Source organism: Filicampus tigris, chromosome 13, assembly GCF_054856515.1.
Source record: "Filicampus tigris isolate MCC_2025a chromosome 13, RoL_Ftig_1.0, whole genome shotgun sequence".
Lineage (NCBI taxonomy): Eukaryota > Metazoa > Chordata > Actinopteri > Syngnathiformes > Syngnathidae > Filicampus > Filicampus tigris.
In genome coordinates this window covers 19936589-19960673 of record NC_141229.1, presented here as the reverse complement: position 1 = coordinate 19960673, position 24085 = coordinate 19936589, and the positions used below count along the sequence as shown (strand labels likewise).

Below are 24085 nucleotides of genomic sequence, written 5' to 3'. Positions count from 1 at the left end.
TATCCTCACGAGGGTCGCGGTCCCAGCGGTCTTTGGGCAGGTAGCCGGGTACACCCTGAATTGGTTGCCAGCCAATCGCAGTTTTGGGATCATACTTTGTGGAATTTTAATGGTTTAAACCAGTGATTCTCAACCAGTGTGCCGTGGCACATTAGTGTTCTGTGAGAGATCACCAGGTGTGCCGCGGAAAATTATCCAATGTCATTTATTAAGCCAAAAATATATTATTATTATTATTTTTTGTTGTTGTTGTTGTTGATTTGTTAATTAATGTATGGCAAGCACATATAGCAACATGCAAAACAATTAAATGCTCTTCCACTAGAGGTAAAGGTGCATAATTAACCTGTATATCCTCTTTTTGTGAATGGGTTTGTGAAGTAGTGTGCCGTGAATTTTTTTCCAAGGTCCAAAATGTGCCTTCGCTCAAGAAAGGTTGAGAAACACTGCTTTAAACTATTAGTATTGGTAATTGAAATCACCTTTTGTGCAATTTGTTTCCCTATCCTTTTCAAATTGTGGAGTTCCATTGTATTTTAGTCATTTGTGAAACCAGGGATTTTTGAGAGAAGAGCTTCTACTGTAGCCTAATGTTTCTGGGCTAAATATTACAACCATTCAGGCCAACCCTGTTTTGGGTTCTATTTTGAGAATACTCCCAGAAAGCTTTTAAAATCTCCCAATAAGCCATCCCAATTCAGAAAGCTTTTTTCCCCTCCACTTTATTACATCTTTCTAACAGAGCCAGCTCTCTTGGCTCCACGTAAGCTGTCCTAATGATGGTCTGTAGGCATATTTTGATGGGATTTCATCTTTTCAGTGAATATGTCGATATTCTAACATTTTTTCTCTTCTTTAACCATAGTTCTTAACAGAATTGTCAATATGGCCTTGTCTACACGTAGCCGGGTTTTTTTAACAACCGCATATCCCCCTTCCCCTGCGTTTGAATACACATAAAAAAACGCATCCACTCGAAACCGCGGAAGTGCGTTTTCAAACGCATGCCAAGCCTCTGGGTGGCAGTAGTTAGCCAAATACTGTCCATTCAGAAGAAACTTCCGTGCTTTGACGTCACTTCTGCGAAACCAAAAACACGGCACCAAACTCGTTCGGGAGAACCGACAAAAGGTCAGAATTGCTTTTAAACCTTTCACCGAGAAGCAGTGGTTGGTTGCGGACAAATAAGTAAGCAAAAAGCGCATCAAGAATGGCCATAACCAACGCAGCGCCGCGAGAATCCATGTTGTCTCAACATGAAAACACAAATCGCGCAATGACGTCAAAGCATTGTTGTCGCACAGTGACGACGTAAATCTCCGGGTGTAACCATCCACAGCAAAACGCTTATCCGGATATATACGAAGATATCCGCAAATCTCCACTGCGGCCGGAGTTTTGCGTTTTCACTGAAAAAATTCCGGGGACGTGTGGATGATAGAGCTAACCGCAGGCTTATATCCGGAGTTTTCAAAAACCCGGCTATGTGTAGACAGTACCTCAGAGTGGAAGCCCTTTTTTTTTTTTCCAACAAAATAGTATGATGGATTAAAGTGAGAGTTTGCATTGTCCTTTCTCACAGACTTGCAAAGTTGTTCTCAAACTCCAAATACAAACAAAAGAAATGCTACTAAAGCACACCTGTCTGGACTTTTGATTGTCTGTTTCTGTTTTGTTTAGCAGAGTTTCATTTTGGTTCGATCAATCACTTCCTGCCTTTGCATTGTGCTCCATGTTGACTGGTGTGCATTGATTTCAGATAGTCTCGTCAGTCAGGCCCTAACGTGTCCAGACAATTACTGGCAGCCCACGTGTATGTTCACACTCTATTGTTATTGTTGACTTGCCTCATCCTTCCAAAACACAGTGGAATGGTATTGTCTTTTGTTCATGTTGTTGAATTATTCTTTGCTCAAGCCATTGGTGAGTTGCACAGCATACTGCTGTTCAGATATCACACTATTTGCAGAGCCCATACGCCCAACAGTGGACATTTTGGCACTTACAGTACGTCCTCGCACTACAAATACAACTATTTTCTCAATATTAATTGTGGGGCCATTAATAGTTTAGTAGGTCAAATAGCTGACAATGATGTAGCAGACGTTGGATCGGTTCCCTATAAACCCTGTGATTGACAGCTAATCATTCCACTGTGCATTCCGCTGGGGTCTGCCTTCCCTGTGACCATGAACAGGATCAGCTGTACAGAAAAATATGGATGGATGGAATTTGTGGATTTATTATGTGATGAATTGTTGTTGACATGCATTTAACAAGTACTTTGAGAGCATTCAGCTATTGTTTTGTAAGGCTGGGTGTGGTTCAAGGAAAAATCATGAAACTACAGTTACAATTGCAATTACTGTCATAGCATTCAAGTATTTTTAAATACCAACTCAATACTACTGTCATCAACAATAACATACAGAATAATTCAGAACAAACAGTAACAAAATATATTAGTTTACCCTCCCTAAACAGAATCAAGTTGCATTTTCTAACCTCTGTTTGTGTGATATCCAAGCAAAGGTAGAAAATGTTCTCCTACCAAAAAATAAATTTGTAAATTCAAAAAAAACAGTAAGACGGAGAAATGTGATCACACTAAATATTATGTAATCACACTTGTTGCTGCGTGGTGGCTTCTGACAATTTTGAAAAAGTAAATGGTGATTTTTTTTTTTAATGTTTTATTTTGTGTGTGTGTGGGGTGAGGACTATTTTTGATTGTTAGTAAGCATTTACAATCATATGTACTGTACTTAGTGCATGTTCGTAGGAACAGTTTATGGTGCATTGCTGAATTACTGCAAGCCTTGGAAGTCCATTGAATTTCTGGTATAATTCGGGGAAAATTAATAAATAATGAATAGTAGGAGAAACCCCATGTAGTAAACAGTGGCAGTGATTTCCTTTTCTTTATATTTTTGGAACATTTCCACCATCCGAGAAGAGAAAAAGTACCAAGACAACATCATCAGCTTTGAGTGCAGCTTTTTGGCAGGGATGTTAGCTCATTAGTTCAGTCATAGTGTTTTTCGGGGGGGGATACAGGTTGCATCGAATATATGCAAATGACGCAAATAATCTATTTAAGAACAACTGACGGGTGATAGGCGCTTGATGTCATGCAATGAATTCTAATGCACGTCTGATGAAAGTGAGAACAGTTTCCCGTGACAGAAATATAACCATGGCGAGCCCTACAAGTTGCTGGGAATGGAAAAAAAAAAGGTTGCGTGTGAAGATTGAGGAAACCAGCTAGGCAAGCACAGCGGGGAGAGGAGAAAACAAACAATAGGATGAGGGAAACGCTCCTACCTGCCCTTCTTCCCTCCATCATCTCATTCCCATCCCCCTTAACAAGGGAGAGTTTTCTCTTCTCCTTCCATCTCTCCCCTCTGGTTTCGCACCATCTCCGGGGACCAAACACACCCCTGTCAGGTTGCCATGGAAACGCCTCACACAAGCTCTCACGGATGCACTCCCTCGCTCTATCTTGCAGCGGTAATGCCTGCATCCTCACTCTCCTCCATTAGCATCCCTCTCGTTTAGATACAGCCGTGTTGTCAAAGCCCTGATGTACCACAAAGTCCATGCACCTGCATATATTTGTCCAAAAAGAAAGTAGATACAAGCTACATTTAAATCCCCGGGAAAAAAAAAATGTATGCACACAGTTATGACAGGTAATTCCATCATTTCAAATTCTGGTTTTGAACGTCCATTTTTGTTTGTCCCCTAAGCTTTACTCTGCCTTCTGAAGTAGAGAACAATCAGACTTAATTTGTACACAATTACCTCACCACGCAGCTTCCAATTGACACTCTGGACATGAGACAGGAGACAGTAGCTCAGTCCCTCAGCTGGGACATAACTCATGTATAATTCATTCCTATTTCTCCTACTTAAAGTCAGCATTGAGGTATGTTAAAAAAAAAAAGCAAGGCTTTTAGATTCTGGTTCACTCAGGGGGGGCGACAATAAAAGCACAGTGCTACTCTGCTGCAGGGCCACTTTGACTCACACCACAGTAGCAACTTCATACGTGTCATCCTGGCCATGCACCTTCGGGACCACCTTATGGAGCATCCTCGCTGTCGTCATGTCGTTAGCTTCAACAATCACTGGAAACTCCCCTCGCATCCATCTCACTTCATCCATTCACCCACATTTACACCTTCTTCTCCCCATTTCACACCACTCGATTGATTGCTTTTCATCCCACAGATGCCTGAAAAAGAAGTGGCATCACACACTAAAAATCGCACAGTTGAATGCACCGCATTCCCCTCCCACAACACCTTGCAAACTGAGGTAGAGCAAATTTTCTTTCATCAGCACAAAACCCGCGAGGACCTCATGAGGGCTATTTTGAAATATTAATTCATTTATTATCTTGTAAATGGTGTTACTTCCGACACCCTTTGGCCAGACTACATCTAGCATTGCTGATGAAACCAAATGTCAATACCTTTTTCCTTTGAGTCAACACTTGATAGTGAGTAATACTGGACATGCTGTCATTTATCCTGACTTGAATATTAAAAGATATCCTGACAGGGCATTATAGAATTAAAAACAGTCCAAAGAGTGTCACGAGTCTTACCTTGTTACCTGCTCCTCCGCATGGCAAAATCCACCTTTACATCGCAGATTGGGAGTCCGAGGCACATGCACATACACCCTGGAACACTTGCTCAGTCTGAGAATGCAATCCTCTGTCTGAGTTGGTCTCCTTGCACATCCGTGGAAAAACTATGCTCACAAAATTATTTTCTCTTATGTGGTCTTCTCTTCAGTTGCCCGGCAGCTCATCCCTCATGGAGGCTGCTCCACATTTTGCAAGGCATCCGCACAGTACTGGATGACACTGGGCAGAAAGAGAGTGAGAGAAAGAGAAAGAGAGAGAGAGAGAGAGAGCAGCAGGAAGACTTATGTGTTTGTACCTTCAGAGTAAAAGCCTGAATTCAAATGAAACTCCATTGATAAATGTAGAATATCTTAAATCAGGCCCACAGTGGCCAATCTAGAGCACCGGGAAAATTCCCGGCAGGTTGGACAGGTTGGTTTATCTGTTTCTATAATGCCGCTATTCCAGCCTGTGGGTTCCTTGTGGCGTCAGCAAAGAAAGCGCCTTCAGTAGCCTTAGCTGTGAAATCATTGCAACTACATTTCCATGTTGTAAGTAGAAGCAACTGTGCATCAAGACAGTACTCACAGTGTTTCACTTTTTCCACATCGTTAGCTAGAGCCTCATCCCAAAATGGAATCATTTTGATGCACCTTTGGCAGTAATGACAGTCTCGTCTTTTTGGAGATGATGCCACAAAATTGGCACACCAGTTTCGCTCATTTCTCTTTTCAGCAACTCTCAAGATTCATCAGGTTGAGCGTCAGTGCAGAGCCATTTTCAGATCCCTCCAGAGAAGTTCGATCGGATTCAAGTCTGGGCTCTGGCTGGGCCACCCAAGGACATTTTTCCTGAACCATTCCTTCATTGTCTTGGCTGTGTGCTTGGAGTTGTTGGCTTTTTGGAAGGTAAACATTCACCCCAGATTGAGGTCCTGTGGACTCTGGAGCAGGTTTTCATCCAGGAGGTTTATGTACATTGCTGCATTCATCTTTCCCTCAATCCTGACTAGACTCAAAGTTCTCATTTGTCATGTTCTGTTCTGTGTTTCAGTCATCAGCCGGACTAGAGGGTGTCTCCTCTGGTGCCGCACCTGTTTCGTATTCGCAATCATGAACTTTAAAAGGACTGCGGCGTCAACAGCTCTCTGTCGGATTATTGAACCTTGCTCGCTCCTACTGCACCAAGTGTTTGATTTTCATTTTTCAGTTCATTTTTTATAGTTCTTCCTATGGCGTAGGACGATAGAATTTTGGTTTGGTTACTCGTACGCATTTGGTTTATTGTAATTGGAGTTTCCTTATCTCTTTTTTGACAAGTGATTTTGTGTTGTTTGTTCTCCTTGCCAGTTGCAAGCATTTTGTGTTATTTCGTTTTATCCTGGCTTATTGTGCCAGCGGCGTTTGCTGTACTTTGACAGTATTTAATTTTTTCTGTAAATAAATGTTGTTTAAATTGATCCCTGTCTACGCTTGTGGGAGCCAACTCTTTCCGTTTCCGACCAGAAATCCGACACTACAGATGAAAATCATCCCCACACCATGATGCTGCCACCACCATGCTTCACTGTAGGGATGGTATTGTCGGGTGATGAGCGGTGCCTGCTTTCCTCCAACAATGACATTTGGCATCCATGCCAAAGAGTTCCATCTTTGTCTCATCAGACCAGAGAATTCTTCTGATCGTCTGAGAGTCCTTCAGGTGCCTTTTGGCAAAGTCTAGTTTGGGATGAGTTTAGTAACTGATAAAGCAGCTACTTACAATACAATACAATGCAATTTTATTTCTATAGGGCATTTCACAACAGCTAGTAACAAAGCACTTTCCATACAACAACAAAATAGTCACAACACAACAAGTGAAATCAATAAATTAACACAAAACCCTATTAAAATAGACATCGGAAAACAGCAGAAGATTTGTCAGTCTCAGGTCAGATCAAAAGCCAGAGAATATAAATGTGTCTTCAAACGGGTTTTCAAAATAGACAGAGAGGGGGCTTGCCTAACTTCCAATGGGAGGTCATTCCAAAGGGAAGGACCAGCCACAGAAAAGGCTCTGAGCCTCGAGCAGCGCCTGGTCCGCAGACCTGAGGCTGCGGGAAAGAGCGTAGGAATGGAGGAGCTCGGAGAGGTACGTCGGGGCATGGCCATTTAATGACTTATAAACAAATAGAAGAATCTTAAATTGAACCCTAAAATGCACTGGGAGCCAGTGGAGGAAAGCCAGGATTGGTGTTATGTGCTCCACCTTCCGAGCTCCAGTTAGTAGGCGGGCAGCAACATTTTGAACCAACTGGAGACGTTTGAGGGAGGACTGGCTGACTCCAAAATAAAGTGCATTGTAGTAATCTAGCCAAGATGTAACAAAGGCATGGATGACTGTCTCTAAGTGCTGATGAGAAAGGAGGCACTTTACCATAGCCAACTGTCTAAGACGAAAGAAGCTGGACCTTACCATATTTGCTGGTCCAATTTAAGATCACTGTCCATTTTAAAACCCAAGTTTGAGACTGTTGGCTTTAGATATGAAGCCAGAGGGCCCAGGTCAACAAGGTGGGATGTAGAAGAGCCACTGGGACCCAACACCATAACTTCTGTGGTGGTGAGCAACAGTAGACCTGCATTGCGTGGCTCCCTACTAGCATTTCTAGTCGTAATCAAGAACGTTTTTGATCACCCAGTCAGTCAGTGGGGTGGCATGGTTTAGTAGTAGAGTGGTCGTCCCCCAACGCAGAGGTTGTGGGTTTGATTCGTGGCCATCGTGACCATGATGAAGTATACTTGAGCAAGATACTGGTAGAGACACAGATACAAGATACAGCAATCCCCAGTTGCTCCTGATGCTGTGTCATCAGTAGGTAAATGAGGTACCATGTGAATTGCTTTGAGTACCGAAGGTAGAAAAGCGATATACAAATGACAGCCCCTTTACCCAGTCAAGGGTAAGGAGGCTGGAAGTCAGTTATTGGACTTTTCACAGGGGAGTTTGTCAGTTGCAGACTATTTGATCGCCTTTCATATTTTTACAGCGGAAAGCAATTTTGACAATATGCAGTATTTTTCTTAGTGAAAAAACGCAGTTTAAAAACCATGAACACCCTATCGTTCCGTCAATCTTATTGGTGTCACAAAGTGTTACGCAAAACCGTTTTTTGCATGAATATTTAACTTGTCGAAACTTAATGTTATCCACATTTGACCCCCAGAGTCCAGGGTGAGCCCAGGGCTTGACTTTATAACATAGTTACTGTACATATTTGCATTATGACAACCCTCCTGGAAATAAAAGGAAAGGAGCCTTTCGGGCCATCTCTGTGACTTTATTTAATTTGAAGCATCTGGCAAAACAATGATGTCATGATAATGTGACTCGAATATAGCAGAATATGTGGTCCCTCTGGGTCCATCTTGGATGATGACTATCCTGACTGATAGTGCTAATATGAGGTACTAAAAACATAATATCAGGCGCTCCTTGGACCATCTTAGATGACGACGTTGTGTCAGCCCCTGGCGGCTGACCCCTGTTCACCGGGCCTCTGCCTGGTCTCAGCGAGGGGCAGACGGCTGACACAAGAGACTCCACACCAATTTCTACCTTTACAGCCAGGAAAGCGGATACGTCATTTTTTTTTTTTAGCCAATTCTCTGTCTCTTAGCCAAATATATCAGAATATACACGTGACGGTGTTGTGAGCCCTCGTAGTTTTTCCTAGAATTTTTTCAAACAGTAATGGCAGACGCAGATGATCGCGGGAGTTCGGAAATAAGCGACGGTCGTGATATAGACGACGCAAATATATTTGGAGACAGCAGTGTTGTCAAAGCCCTGATGTACCACAAAGTCCCTGCACCTGCATAAATGTGTCAAAAAAAGTAGATAAAAGCTACATTTAAATCTCCGGAAGAAAAAATGTATGCACACAGTTGTGACAGGTAATTCATCAATTTTCCAATACTGGTTTTGAATGTCCATTTTTGTTTCTCCCATAAGCTTTACTCTGCCTTCTAAAGAGGAGAACAATCAGACTTAATTTGCACACAATTACCTCACCACACAGCTTCCAATTTGAGCTCTGGACGTGAGACAGGAGACAGTAGCTGAGTCCCTCAGCTGGGACATAACTCATTTATAATTCATTCCTATATCTCCTACTTAAAGTCAGCATTGAGGTATGTTAAAAAAAAAAAGCAAGGCTTTTAGATCCTGGTGCACTCAGGAGGGCGACAATAAAAGCACAGTGCTACTCTGCTGCAGGGCCACTTTGACTCACACCACAATAGCAACTTCATACGTGTCATCCTGGCCATGCACCTTCGGGACCATTTTATGGAGCATTCTTGCTGTCCTCAGAGCTGGGTATTCCGTCTGTGTGACGGACCGGTCCATCAGAATAATATATGTCACTGCGTGAGTGAAAGTTTAGTCAGACTCGCCGACGGATGGCTGTTTAATAGGGGCGGACGCTCAATTTTTAGTAAAATGCCCAGCTGTGACTGTTGTCATGTCATTAACGTCAACAATCATTGGAAACTCCCCTCGCATCCATCTCACTTCATCAATTCACCCACATTTACACCTTCTCCCCATTTCACACCGCTCGATTGATTGCCTTTCATCCCACAGATGCCTAAAAAAGAAGTGGCATCACACACTAAAAATCCCACAGTTTAATGCAGCGCAATCCCCTCCCACAACACCTTGCAAACTGAGGTAGAGCATATCATTTTAATGGTGAACACAGATGATCACGGGAGTTGTGAAATAAGTGATATAGACGACGCGCTTGTGGACTTTGAACCAGTGGAATCCATCGATCGTGATATATGGTAAAGAGAAATGTTTGTAGACAATGACGATGTCAACCAAGATTTGGTAATTATGGTATGGTACATTAGGTTATTTCAACCACACCCCCAGGGTGGATAAGGTAAATACAAAAATTTGAAGGTAAATATACCTGTAGATGCTACACCATTGTAGGCATTTAGTCACATATCTACAGAAGAACTCTGGGCGCACTTTGTTACTGAAACCAATATTTACGGTGACCAGACCCAACACACTTTATGAGCACCAGAATTATTGTTTACCTGTTTGTGCGCACATCAATTATTATGCAATATCATGATGAACACTTTGTCTGCATTTATAATTTCTCCATGATACAATGAATTGCATATTTTATATGTATCTTAATTGTTTTACATTGTGAGGCAGTAATGCTTTTAGCGGGTAAACAAAGTTAAGGCACATACAGTAATTACATGCAGTTTATACAGTATTACCTGTATTTTTTATGTAAAAGACAAGAAAAGAAGAAAATAGTGGATTTAAAAAGAAAAAGTGGATTTATTTGGCATGAAAAAATTACATGAAGACATGTACAACATGAACAAAAAGAGTATTGAAACCTGATTCCAAATATAATGTCACAGCTTTTGCTTCCAATAGAACTTTATGAAATTTAAATTTTACCTAACCTTATTGGTCAGGTGGCAACCTTTTTAGGGCAGGATTCAGGCTTCTCATAAAAAGCTCATCCTCACAACGGGTGCTGGAGGTGGAGGTGGGGCTGGGGGAGAGTTCACCTGCTGCCTCACATATGTATGCATGTTATCTTCTATTTCCTTCTCCTCGCCTCCCGCACACCGTTTAAACCTCCTCTTTCCTGCATGAAATACAAACACCATATTTTGTTACAAAGTAGATTGTGAAATTTGTATTTATTAAAATATTGATATCAGACAAAAGAATACACAAATAACAAAAAGTATGAAATGTAGTATTAGTCAGGGTGAAAAGCATACCACAAATGCATATAGTGCATGTGTAAAAGTATTACTAGTACAAGTTATAGTACTAATAATAGTACTCACACAAGAACAGAGAAGCCAAAAGCAGAGCGTACTAAACCTGAGAGTAATTTAATGCACGGCGGAAAAAAAGTCAAGCAACGGGGTTGAGCAAGTGAATAATCCGACACCAGAGAGCAGCCATAGCTGCCCTATGAAAACAGCTGATTGAAAATAGAGTAGGTGTGTTGCAAGAGGGACATCCATGAACACTCACTCTGGGACTGACAAAACCAAAAACACAAAAGGAGAGCAGAGACATAATAGTATTTTGCTGTCAGTGTGCTCCTCTCTATTGTGAATAGGCCTGTCGTAAACTCTGCTCTGAGATCGCTCACCGTCGCTCATTACAAACATCGCGTGGGTCATGTGGGATTTCTCAGTGATCAAATCAAGCACTCCTTTCCATTGAATACGACCGGACATAAACGTGCATTACCTCACATTAAAAAGACATGACATAAATTGTGTGGGATTTTTTCACGTTTTGGAAGTAGACATTTCGCATGCTGTTTGCACCAAATGTTCTTCAAACATTTCCCAAGAAGGGAAAAAAAATTTATGAGCTTCAACACAACAAATCTTATCAGTAACTTAAAACATTGTCATTGCTACGACAGCATTTTGAAAGCCTACAAAGACACCAGCATTGCTAAGGGAACTGCCCGAAAGACAGCCATGAAGAAAGACCCGGGGGCTTCTATCTTGGCTTCTTTTCCTTGCTCGGGTGCAATCAGTCAGGTACAATGGTGCATACCATATTATATTTTTGCGCCCGTCAAAGTTGGTTGTCAGTTTGTGAATGGCGGACTTATTGCATTTGCAAATGCATGCATGATTTTGATCCAGTAGTTACTAATTGTTTTCAGTCTGTGGACAGGAATAATTTACACTCAATGAGGAATACAGTATAATGTATTTTGAGTTCTTCTGTATTTTGAATGTTAATAAAGGAATAGAGAATGAAGGAATTCATGTTAAATAAGCAAGGCCGTCTTTACCAATGGGCTTACTCAAGGGGCCTAACAGAATTAAAAAAATAATAGTTAAAAAAAAAAAAAAATCCCAATTCATTGATTTTTCTGTCAATCACTTTACATTCTTGGCATGAGTTGACCAATCCACAGCCGATTCTGTGTAGCACCATGGCCTTTCTGTAGAGTACAACGGGTGCACCAGATGGGGCGCTCGATCGCAGCAACCCCGCCGCTGGAGGAGCCGTCCAGCCGAACGCCGGCGCTGCGACTTAATTGATTCTTCTTTTGGTCCTGTGGAATGCTCGCCCCTTCTTTTTGCTCCTCGTCTACCGTTGTCAAAGTGTTTCGTTTCCTCAAATTAGCAACAAGTTATCTACCCTGCCAAAATGGCCTTGTTTGTATTTGGTGCAGGGCATTATGGGATGCGTGGTGCGAACGTCCATAGCTCTATTGTGTTTTGTATGTTTTTGTATTTTATTACTTTTTACAACCTATTTCGATCCGAACAAGTATTGTATGCACAAGGTGCACTACGTGTGCTAATTTGGTCAAGTGTAGTTGTTTGTTATATCAGTGCAATACTATTAGAATATATTGTTTATCCATAGCAGTGATTGGAAAAATGCACTATTGATTTATGAAACGTAGAGTGTGTGAACCTTTTGATTTGTTGGCTATTCTATTTGTTAAAATTGATGACATGCTGACCTGTCTGTCATTGTTGAAAAATGAGTAGAGCATCTTGGTAAGGATTGGGTAGGGGGGGCTACATTTGATGGTTAGCGCCGGGGGCTATGGGTAAGTAAAGGTGGCCCTGCAAATAAGTGTTTGCCAAATGAATGATGTATTATGGTAATGGCAAACAGATGCTGCAATAAACATTACCTGAAGGTTCCATAGGGATGTCTGAACATTTTTGAAGACATTTCCAGAATTTTATGGGATGAAAACCATGTCTTTGCTCACAGCTTCAATGAACAACAAAGGACGCACGCCCCTTGTACAAAATTTAAAAAATAATAATAATAACTGCTAGTTTTTAACCCATCATTGAGATGTAATTGGAAAACTATTTAATATTTTTTTCAGGCTGAATAGTTTATTTTAGCACAAAACTCTACTATATAAATATATATAAAAATATTGCTAACTCTCAACCCTTAAATAAATTGTATTCTTCATTCCTTCCAATTGCAGACAGCCCCTGGTAATAAAATGAAATAATGCAAAACACATATATTCATTGAGTTTCAATAATTCCCGTCAACAGGCTATACTGTAAAGAATTACTGACGACCGGATCAAAATCACGCCTGCAACTGCTGCCATTTCGAAGTTAACAACCAATTTTGACGGATGCAAAAGAAAAACAAAAAATTGAATATGCACCAAATTAGGTGAAACTTTTCATATAGGTACCTTAATACATAAACTAATGTTTTTGAAGTATCTGACATATTACTCACCTCACCTGAGTAAAAGTCTTTGGAGCCATCATTCAAATTTAAATCCAACAAAATGAAATGGAGGTTGAGGTATTCTAGGGCTTTTCCCACTGAAATCATAAACTGGCATAACAGGAATTCCTTTCTACAGCCCTAAAAATAGAGCTATCCCTGGCACTCGTGAAGGATGTGATCCGGTGCTTCAAACCAATATGCGGCCGGCCACCGAAATGCCACATTCTGGTCACTAATCATCATCTCCATGCCGGTGAATAAGCCACACTTCTGACAAATATAGTTTTCGCGAAAGGATGATGAGGTGTAACTAACGTGATTAAGACAGAGAAGCCATGCTGATTGCTCAGACATTCTAAAATTAACTGTGAAACATCGGAATCAGTGCTGGGCGATATGGAAAAAATCTTATATCACGATATTGGCCATTTTATATCACGCTAACCAGAGGTGGGCACTTGATCCTTTTTTGCCGGTCTATCTTCCGTCCTCGTCCTTCAGTCCTTATTCATAAAAATGATTGTCCTCTGACCCCGTCTGTCCTCGTTCTTTTAAAGCGGTTCCGTCCTTACGTCTGCCCCGACCCACAAAAAAAAAGCGTCCGTGCATGACGCCGAGATGCTAACGGCAGAGGTTTGTTTAAAGCACAGAGTTTTATTTAAAGCTCATTAACTGGCTAATTTACGATTCAAATCCGCTTACCTTATGGGCACCCACGGTTTGACAAACGGCTTGCCACCACACGTTGTATTGATTCCATTCTCTCTGTCTGAGCTTCCCCTCTGTTCTCTCTGTCTCTGTGTTTGTGTCCTTCTCCTCTTCCTCCTTCTTCTTTTTCGTCTCCTTCTTTTTTTTTTTCTTCATCTCCTCCTTCCCTTTCTTCTTCTTCTCCTCTTTGTGCTTTCAGGGTTACGGGAGGACCCGGAATCGAAGCGGACTCTGAAAGCGTGGACTCAGATGGTGTTTTGAACAAAAAGGATTTATTAGAAAAAATACGCAAGACCGACAAAGTGCAACTGAAGACGCTGGTATGACAAAACCAGGAAAACGAGAATAACCAAAAACGCTTGCGAAAGGCAAGGAAAGAAATAACGATAATTGCTTGTCGAAAAAAAGACAAGATCACACCAATTCCAAAAAGTACAGCCGAGGGTAGCTTTAATAACACAATACAATACAATACACACATTGCAATACTTACATTGATACAATACTTACATTGCCGGAAAATCCGAGGCAACAAAGAGAGCAAAATACATGGCGAAAACATGAGAGGACATCTAGAAAATTCAATTACTTGCTGCTATTGTCATGAGCAAGCAGGGGAATAATCCAGCAAGGAAATAACAAATTGCCAGTCCTTTTAAACAGCACTTGATTGTAATGTGTGACAGGTGCGCCGCTGGAGGGCACCACCCACCACCCTAGCTGAGAACCAGACTAAACAGCACAGAGTCATGACAGTACCCCCCCCCCCCCCCCCCCTTCAACAGACGCCTCCTGGCGGACCACCCTTCTTGGACGGATAAGATTAGTGTAAGGTACGGAGAAGGGACGGGTACACGATCCAGGAGCAGGGGATCCACTGCCGCTCCTCCGGTCGGTAGCCCTCCCAGTCGACCAAGTACTGTACACCCCGGCCCCTGCGCCTAAAGTCCAAAATCTCCCTCACCGTGTACACAGGTCCGCCGTCGATCACCCGCGGAGGAGGAGGCGGAGTGGGAGTGGGTACCAGGGGGCTGGACGCCACGGGTTTGAGCAGGGACACGTGGAAGACGGAATGGACCTTCATGGTTGGTGGCAACCGGAGCCTGACAGGCACCGGGTTGATGATGGCATCCACCTCGAACGGACCTGCGAACCTCGGTCCCAACTTCAGCCAGATGCAAGTCCTTGGTAGTGAGCCACACCTTCTGCCCAACCGGCACTGGACGCCGCCAGCGATCCGCAATCACCCGATTGCGAGCTGCAGTACGTGACAGGGCGACCCTGGTCTCCTTCCAGACCTTGCAGGCCCGCCGCAATTGGTGCTCAATGGACGGGACCACAACCAGCCCATCCTGCGACGGAAACAACGGTGGCTGGTAGCCATAGGCGGCCATGAAAGGTGAACGCCCATGGCTGACGAGACCAGCGTGTTGTGCGCATATTCCACCAAAGGCAGATGGGTGGCCCGTGACTTGGGCCGACTCAGGCATACATACCTGAGTGCAGACTCTAGGTCCTGATTCGCTCTTTCGGATTGACCGTTTGATTGAGGGTGTATCCAGAAGACAAACTGGCGGTGGCCCCCATGGCATGACAGAAACGTCTCCACACCTGGGAGATGAACTGGGGACCCCGGTCGGGGCGAAGCGGAATCCATTATAGGCAGCGGGTACTTGTTCTTAACAGTGATTTCATTGAGACCACGATAGTCTACACATGGTCGTAGGGTCTTGTCCTTCTTATCTATAAGAAAACCCCCGCCCCTAATGGGGACTTGGAGGGCCTGATAAGACCTGCTGCGATCGTCAATATATTCTTTCAAGGCTTGCTGCTCGGGCCGTGATATTTGATATAAGCGGGTTGTAGGCAGTGGTGAGTTGGGTATTATATCAATTGCACAGTCTTAGGGTCGTGGGGAGGCAAAGATTGTGCTCTTGCTAAATACCCGACGTAGGTCATGATATATCTCGGGAATGTTTTCGAGACAAATATCCTCCACTGTAATTTCCCGGGATGGTTTACTGCCTGGCGGCACAGTGGTCGACTGGTTAGCACGTTCGCCTCACAGTTCAGAGGTCGTGGGTTCAATCCCGGCCTCCCTGTGTGGAGTTTGCATGTTCTCCCCGTGCTACCAGGACGGTATTCCCAGCACTGACGATAACGATATACCAGGATATAGATATTTTCAGTTCTTTTATGGGAAAAACAAAAAAACAACATACAATGAAAGCTTACATTTTATCTCTTCATTTGCAAGTGTCATTAACAGAACTGTTACAAATGAGAGTTATCCAGTGGTTGCTGCAATTTAAATCTATAAATGTAAACAAAAGAGGCACAGGCCTACCTGTTTTTTATGAGTCATAAAAATAAAGTTTCAGCCATTTTAGCAATAGAATAAAAACAAAAATTAATTTGCAAACTACAAAGTTTCAAATTTCTTAGCTTTGTAGTGCAGTCACAGCAGTAGATCAACAGTACCTAACATTATTGTACTGATGTGGCAAATGCAATTACTGTATATTAAAAATAACCTAACAATCTGTTTTATAGCATCTGTGGCCTTCTACTTCAGCCCGAGCAGTTAATTATCTGTACACAACTATTACTGCACAGACATTCCGGACATATTAAAATAAATTCTGTTTCCAGTTCCAGAAATATGTACGGTGGCCTAGTAGTGCACACTCAACTAGCAATATCAATTCTTGAAATTAAATGTCATTCAGGATAGGATAAACATAAAACTCTGTGTAAGACATCATCAGTCATCGGTAAAAGTGGTAATGTAATGGGCAGGGTGTACCCGGCTAACTGCCCAAAAGGGGTATTGGACCTCGTCGTAGCAGAACTCTCTTTTGTATTCGCACAACACAGCAGTCTAGACTTGCTGCGAGCCAGCACGGCGCACACACATTCCCTATTGGTTGTATTTCATTGTGATTGTCGATTTCCCCTCGACGTGCGCACACTATTGGTACTTTTTGGTTTGTTTTGGGCAGCTCACCAGACATTTGGAATCGAAATGTGGCACTGACATTTTAAAACCTGAACGACTCCGGGAGAACCGAATTGATAGTCCCGGTTCCACTCGGTTCCCAGTGCCCAATCCTTGACAAGACAGTGTATACAGGGAGCTGACTAGGTAACACAAGGAATAGGGTAAAAAAACACAGGTGTACAAAACCTACTTGACTTGGACTAAGACAGCAAACAACCACACGACGAAAACAATGAACCAACAAATACTGAAGGAAAGCAAGGAACTAAATACAAACGGATGAGACGAGTAACACCAGTACAAGACAATTGTTGAATGAATAATCAAACAGCACACAGTAAAATAAAGATGAACATTATCCAGGTAGGTTGCACTAAGACAGAATCAGGACAACGTGGAATAATGAACAGAAAGTGCAGAATTACAAATTCATGATGAAACAAGTAGTGGGAAATCCATGAACCTTCAGAATCTGGAAACAAAATGTGGATTTTATTTAACTATAAATCCATCCATTATCCAAACAGCTTAACCTCATTAGGGTCACGGGTGTGCTGGAGCCTATCCCAGCTGACTTCGGGCGACAAGGCGGGAAATGCATACCTGTCAACCCCAGGGTATACTGGGTCTTACTAAAGTTGTAGTTTGCCCTTACATATCTGTATATAATCTTACACATTATTTTCAAATGACTGCGTCACGTAAACGGAAATCAGCAATGTACGGCGTACATGTTTGAAAAGGTGTTTCCACCTGTACAAATTACGACGAAAGTCTACAACTTGACAGGTATGGAATTGCTTGCCAGCCAATCACAATTTATGTAACATAGCGCAAAAATATATTGAATTCTTCAAAATACATGAAACGTATTATTAAAGTCAACTTCAATGGTGAAGTGTTGGACCTCTGTTGTATCATGTTCTGTTCTGTGCTGTGATTGATCAGTCTTTGTTTTGTGGGTATGGCTTAGCAAAAGTTTCAACTGCCTTTCCTTTCCACCTGTTGTCTGAACATTTGCATAAACCTCTGGTGAAATCTAGTTTCCGAACTTGATAAATTGATATTCCAAAAGTGGGATTGACTTGGAGTTACACTGATAATAAAAGTATGTTTTCCCCTTATTTTAGCTTTTTTGCATGGTAGAAAAAGGGACACTTTGCTTATTTCGAATCAATTCTAGAAACATAAGCATGGATCATAAAGAGTGTAGAGGAGCTGGTGGGAGGAGCTTATTCTATGCAATTCGCTCTGCTCCTCATGATAATGAGCCAGATGTCATGATGTCTCCTCATGCCGGTATAATTTTAGACTTCTGCCAATATGTTGAATATTCTCTTGGTGAATTGCGAATAACTATATGAAGGCAAAGCCATAAACATAAGTGACTTCCATCTTGACATTTTGGATTGATAAACAGGAAACATTATCCCTCTATAGTAAGCCTCAAGTGATTAAACACAAGGTAGATGACATTTTCTAACTCAAAATGTCAGGTGAAGAGACTAAACTTAATTTGAGAGAGACAGTTCTGTCTCCAATGGTATACCCAGCTTAGTCTGGGAGACAGTAATCATGTTACTTGAAATAAACGTCACTTCATTGCAATAATAACTCTGAACTCATGAGTAAGTTTGTTTCACTATTTTTCATTTCAGCCGACTCACCAGACATTTTCATCTCCTGACTTGTAGCAACTAATACATTTTACTTTTTGATGGGAAAAAAAAAACATCTTGCTGTTTTATTACATAGTTCCTTTTTGGCATGCAAGCAATTGTCTTCAAATAAAATCACATTAAAACAAGAGACTGAAGGAATGGTGTGAAATAGAAATCAAGATGAGCCAACAGCCAACAGGGTTTATCTTGAATGACGTCACATCGTCATCACAGTTGCTCATTAATATGCATAAGGTCAGAACTTTCGGACAAACATTTAGAAATGCCGACCCTTGCTATACGCATCATTTTGGAAGAGGACGATGTTCCATGTGCCAATTTTCAACATGGTTCAATCGACTAACATAGTGTGGAACATCTTAAACATTGATTGACGTGCAGAGGAATCAAAGTGAGCCGAAAGAAAGCAGTTTTAGTTGAAAGGTGAGATTTATTGTACTCTCTCACACCGGTGCGGTCCAGTTAGCTAATCTCGTGTTGATAATTTTTCACGAAAACTAAACACATTGAAGTCACAATTTTCATTTGAAGATTTGAAGTCTACCTTTGGACTGTTAGTTTCTGTCCAAAATGTATTTCCTTTTACCTGTGCCATTTTCTTGTCGGAGCTGAGGCAGTGTAAATGTAAGAACAATAACTCATCCCTGCCCTTTTTCCCTCTTCTACTGTCTTTTGGTTTTTGCCACTTTTGCTGCATGACATGCCCGTACTTCTTACCCGTGAATAATAATGTCTTAAAAAAAAAAACTGTATACTTGAACATAGAAATAAGAAACTTTTCTGCATCCCACTTACCCCAAGTTAAAATCCCCATACACTCATGTGTTGTTAAAACAGGTTTTGCAGTGAAATTCAAAGTATATTTCTTATAGATTGTAAACATACACATCAGGTATAGATATAATAATGAAGCCAAACTAAAATAATTCAAACCTATGCGAACAATGTCTGTACCTTAGATATTGTGTTATTTATGCTATCAGTATTATTTACCAGTATTTCTGAAGGTAAGATGTATGTATATATGTAACATATAAAGGATAATGACAAAGATTGCGTTTTGATATTGACCCAGTGAATACAAGGGGGAAAATGTATTGGAGCTTTACAGAACCATTTGAAAACATATTATAATGATGATTATTATTATTTATTGTATGATATATAAATATGCTGATCCATCCATTCTATTTGCACAGATGCCAGCATGCAGTTTAATCAAAAGCTACCTATTGATCCATCAGTAGACGGTGGTACATGGTATGACATCAAAGCAGGGGTCAACTCCAGCAAATGATGACCCTCAACCACAAGATGTCACGTCATGTCATCTTCCAAACCGCTTATCCTGTACAGGGTCGCGTGGAGTATCCCAGCTGACTATGGGCGAAAGGCAGACTACACCCTGAACTGGTCGCCAGCCAGTTGCAGGGCACACACACAGACACCGTCACTGAGCGGGTACCGATCCCACGCTGTCCGCACACAACTCAGGCGTGTGTACCACTATACCATCAGTGACTCATCCATTATTATGAGTATCCCTGTCTTGCAACCTCAACAGGTGGTCTGTTGTATGACAGAGACTAGGACAGTTATGGTGTGGTGGGAATAAAATGCCCCATATCACTGAAAACAAGACATCCGAAAGACGTCTCCACAGCGCCGAGTAAGACAACTGGTGGCTTTCTGTATGAAGTTAGATGGGGAAAATGATGCTTCCAAGTCATCTTCCAATTTTGAGTTTGAAATAGTAAGTAACTTAATCCATATAGAGAAACCTTTTCTTTATTTGAAATATTCAAAGCAAATAAGTTATTCAATCAACAAAATTGTGCATTTGAATTGTTTTCAAGCGTTGCATGCATTTCAATTATTTCAACATTTACAAACAGGATTTCATGAAACTTAGCATTCCATCCATCCATTATCCATACCGCTTATCCTCACAAGGGTCGCGGGGCGTGCTGGAGCCTATCCCAGCTGTCTTTGGGCAGTAGGCGGGGGACACCCTGAATTGGTTGCCAGCCAATCGCAGGGCACACAGAGACAATACAATACAATATAATTTTATTTATATAGCGCATTTCATAATAGCTAGAGCTGTAACAAAGCACTTTACAAACAATACAATAAATAGAACAAAAACAATAAAAGGCTGTGATACATGTATTATAAATATAAATAAATAAATATATATACATATATATATATATATATATATATATATATATATATATATACAAATATAAATAAAACATGGCGGCACGGTGTTTAACTGGTTAGCACTTTCGCCTCACAGTTCAGAGGTCGTGGGTTCGATCCCGGCTCCGGCCTCCCTGTGTGGAGTTTGCATGTTCTTCCCGTGCCTGGTACTCCGGTTTCCTCCCACATCCCAAAAACATGCATGGTGAGTTGATTGGACACTCTAAATTCCCCCTAGGTGTGATTGCGAGTGCGGATGTTTGTTTGTCCCCCGCCTACTGCCCGAAGACTGCTGGGATAGGCTCCAGCACTCCCCGTGACACTTGTGAGGATAAGCGGTATAGATAATGGATGGATATAAATAAAATATAAACAATGAAGCCAATAAATTGACATAAAAACTATATACTATTGAAACCGGAAAAGAGCCGACAATTTCAGGTCTGAGCAAAAGCCAGAGAAAAGAAATGTCTTCAATCAGTCTTCAATCGGGTTTTAAAAATGGACAGAGAGGGGGCTTGCCTAACAACCAATGGGAGGTCATTCCAGAGGGAAGGACCAGCGAAAGAAAAGGCTTGATCACCTCTGAGGCTCCACTTGGTCCTCGGCACCTCGAGCAGCGCCTGGTCCACAGACCTGAGGCTGCAGGAAGGTGCGTAGGAGTGGAGGAGCTCAGAGAGGTACGCCGGGGCGAGGCCATTTAATGATTTAAAGATGAATAGGAGAATCTTAAATTGAAGGGAGGCCAGAATTGGTGTTATGTGCTCGATCTTTCGAGCTCCAGTTAGCAGGCGGGCAGCAGCATTTTGGACCAACTGGAGACGTTTGAGGGAGGACTGGCTGACTCCAAAAAGTGCATATAGAGAGACTTTTTCTTTAAAGTGCATTGCAGTAATCTAGCCAAGATGTAACAAAGGCATGGATGACTGTTTCTATGTGCTGATGGGAAAGGAGGGGCTTTACCGATTACTCAGGGCTCAGATAATGACCAATCATGACTGAGCTTCAGAAAACTTTCCATTGTTCGTAGCTGGGAATGCTTGGTGATTGTAATCTTGCCCTGTCACAGCTCCCTGCAAACTACGGCTGGCTAGCTAACGTTGCTAAACACGATGCAGAGCCACAAGTTCACTTAGCGTCAACACAGCACACGTGACAAGACACTAATCATCGCCTACATGGCAAAGAATAAGCTACATTTCTGACTAGTATCACAAAACAAGGACAGCGAGAGACTGAGAAGCCATGCTAATTGCTAAGTTGTCATAACGCACATGCAGACATGACACACCAAAATGAGTGATTGGGTGATACAGTGCACTTGTCACATTGGGCTGGCTGGAACCGCATTATAGCGCAAAGTAGCCAACTTTGAACATCAAAATAACAAGCAAATTAATAACTGTCTGGAGAGAAATTATACAAAATAATGCTACACAGTGACAGGAAACAAATTAGTACGCCACATCAGGCAAGAGGACAGGCCCATATAGATAAAAGTATAAAGTGTGAATATAATAAATATTTTGATAAGTTATGAGAAAATCTTTATTAGTCCCAAAGGTGGAAACTGGCAATCAGCCAAATCAGCAATAGTGGATACAAGAAATTGAACAGTGCATGAAGGACAAGACATTTGTAAAAGTACATTGCACTAATTAGAAACCAAAATAATTTTAATCAAATCTGTAGTGACAATTTACCACAAAAACTGTTGCTTTTCCAACTCGTTGTGGTGAATAAAAACAAGGTCGCCATGAACGTGTGTTTTGACACTTTATTCAAGATAATCTTAAAAACACCTACAAAGTTATAGCCAGTTATAAAATGACAAAAAAAATGAGCTCGTGTACAAAAACTAAATGCTATCACAGATGTTCTCACAGTCTCTCTCACATTCACACAGACACACACACCCACCCACCGCCACCCGCCCACCCCCCCTCCCCACACACACCCACACATTAAAGCGATCAATTATTAACACTTACGATAGAGTAGTGATTGTGTTGTGCAACAGTATGCAAAATTATTTTTATCCTATTACTGTACATAATATGCTGCAATAACTGTCATGTGGTAATCAGAGATGGGCACTTTACCTTTTTTTGCCAGTCCGTCCTCCATCGGCGACCTGGGTATCCTTCCGTCCTCCGACCCCGTCCGTACTTGTCCTTTTAAAGGTAAATGGACGTTGCCGCTGGTAGAGATTTTTACGGTCTAAAGATGTCCCACACACGGACATACTTCTCATGCAAAGGGATAAGGAACTAAATGTTAACAGTTAACAAAACAAAACTGCTATCCCAGATTACACATACAAGACAGGCAGGAGCATGTTTCTTTCAGTCAGTAAAATGGCGTCCTGACTCCTGTAGAATTATCCATGGTATTACATGTGTTGAACCACTAGAGGGCAGACTATACCTGTCCAATGTGACTGCTGGTAAGCACATAAAAAGCGTTGTGCAGGCAATTAATGAAGCCAGCGAGAACGGGAGTAACATGCAAACTCCACACAGGAAGCCCGGGGCTGGATTCAAAACTACGACTTCTCCACTGTAAGTCTAACCAGTTGTCCACTGTGCCGCCCACTAAATATTTCATATTTTGTGTTTATCTGGGGCACATATATAGTAAAAGTACAGTAAATTTTCAAATAATATTTTCTAGCTTTTCCCTAATATCTTGCCTGTCCTCAAAATTTGTCACTACCGAAACACACAATTAGAGTAGAATAAAAATAATTCTATTACTGATTCATATTTTTTTCCATTCCCCACTCTACAGAGTATTTTTATAATATATATGGTTTTGACATCAAAACCAATCAAAATGAATTTTTAACAGAATTTAATATTAGTTTTTCTGGAATAAATCAAAATTTATATGCTATCTTTCATTGTAAAATGTAGAAAGTTGATCATATTGACTTCAAAAGTCATCGTTAATTAAAACAAACATACCCTCAAACAATCATTATCAAAAATTGTTGGTTGATAATTCAATACTTTTTCTTTTTGCTAAAACATCAGTTTTTTCGGTAGTGCCTGCAACATTTCAGTAGTGACCATATTGTTGCTGCTGTTGCAGTAATACTTTGTGTGAGGGTAGCATAGTAATCACTTAACTAGTTTTGCTAGATTTGAGCTTTTAACGTGCATTATAACGAATGAAACATTATTTTTGTCCATTTTCTACTGCTTTGTGCTGTGTATATATATATATATATATATATATATATATATATATATATATATATATATATATTCATGTTCATCACTGGGCACATGGCGAGTAATTAATTGACAGCATTAAGTTATGTGCCCTCCAAAGTCTGAAAATCAGCATTTGGTTTTAAGGACCGTCACTACCAAACACCTCATTTCGGCAATAAAATGAGCACTTTTGATTTTTATGCTAAATGTACTGTTTTCTATCTCTGTACGCATGCTCAAAACTGTCTGTGGTAGCTACGTTGTGCAAACCGGTCACTACCGAAACATACAGAAAGCTTTCGGTTGTGACATAATGGTTTCGGTAGTGACAATATAATGT

General features: G+C 41.4%; 1 protein-coding gene and 1 long non-coding RNA gene across 3 annotated transcripts in view; one reads left to right on the top strand and one right to left on the bottom strand.

Moving 5' to 3' along the window:
• Positions 1-4885, bottom strand: part of lingo2b (leucine rich repeat and Ig domain containing 2b) — a 47308-nt gene extending 42423 nt beyond the window's left edge. The window contains exon 1 of one of the 2 annotated variants that reach the window (XM_086050384.1): positions 4613-4885. The gene's annotated coding sequence lies outside the window, so the exon portion shown is untranslated. Of the gene's footprint in view, positions 1-3324; positions 3397-4612 lie in introns of those variants that run through there. The other variant, XM_086050386.1, reaches the window with a different exon arrangement.
• Positions 1071-6032, top strand: LOC147137863 (uncharacterized). Its single transcript, XR_015089413.1, has 3 exons — positions 1071-1131; positions 5372-5544; positions 5690-6032. It is a non-coding gene; the product is annotated as an uncharacterized LOC147137863 (long non-coding RNA).
• Positions 6033-24085: the final 18053 nt, after the last annotated feature.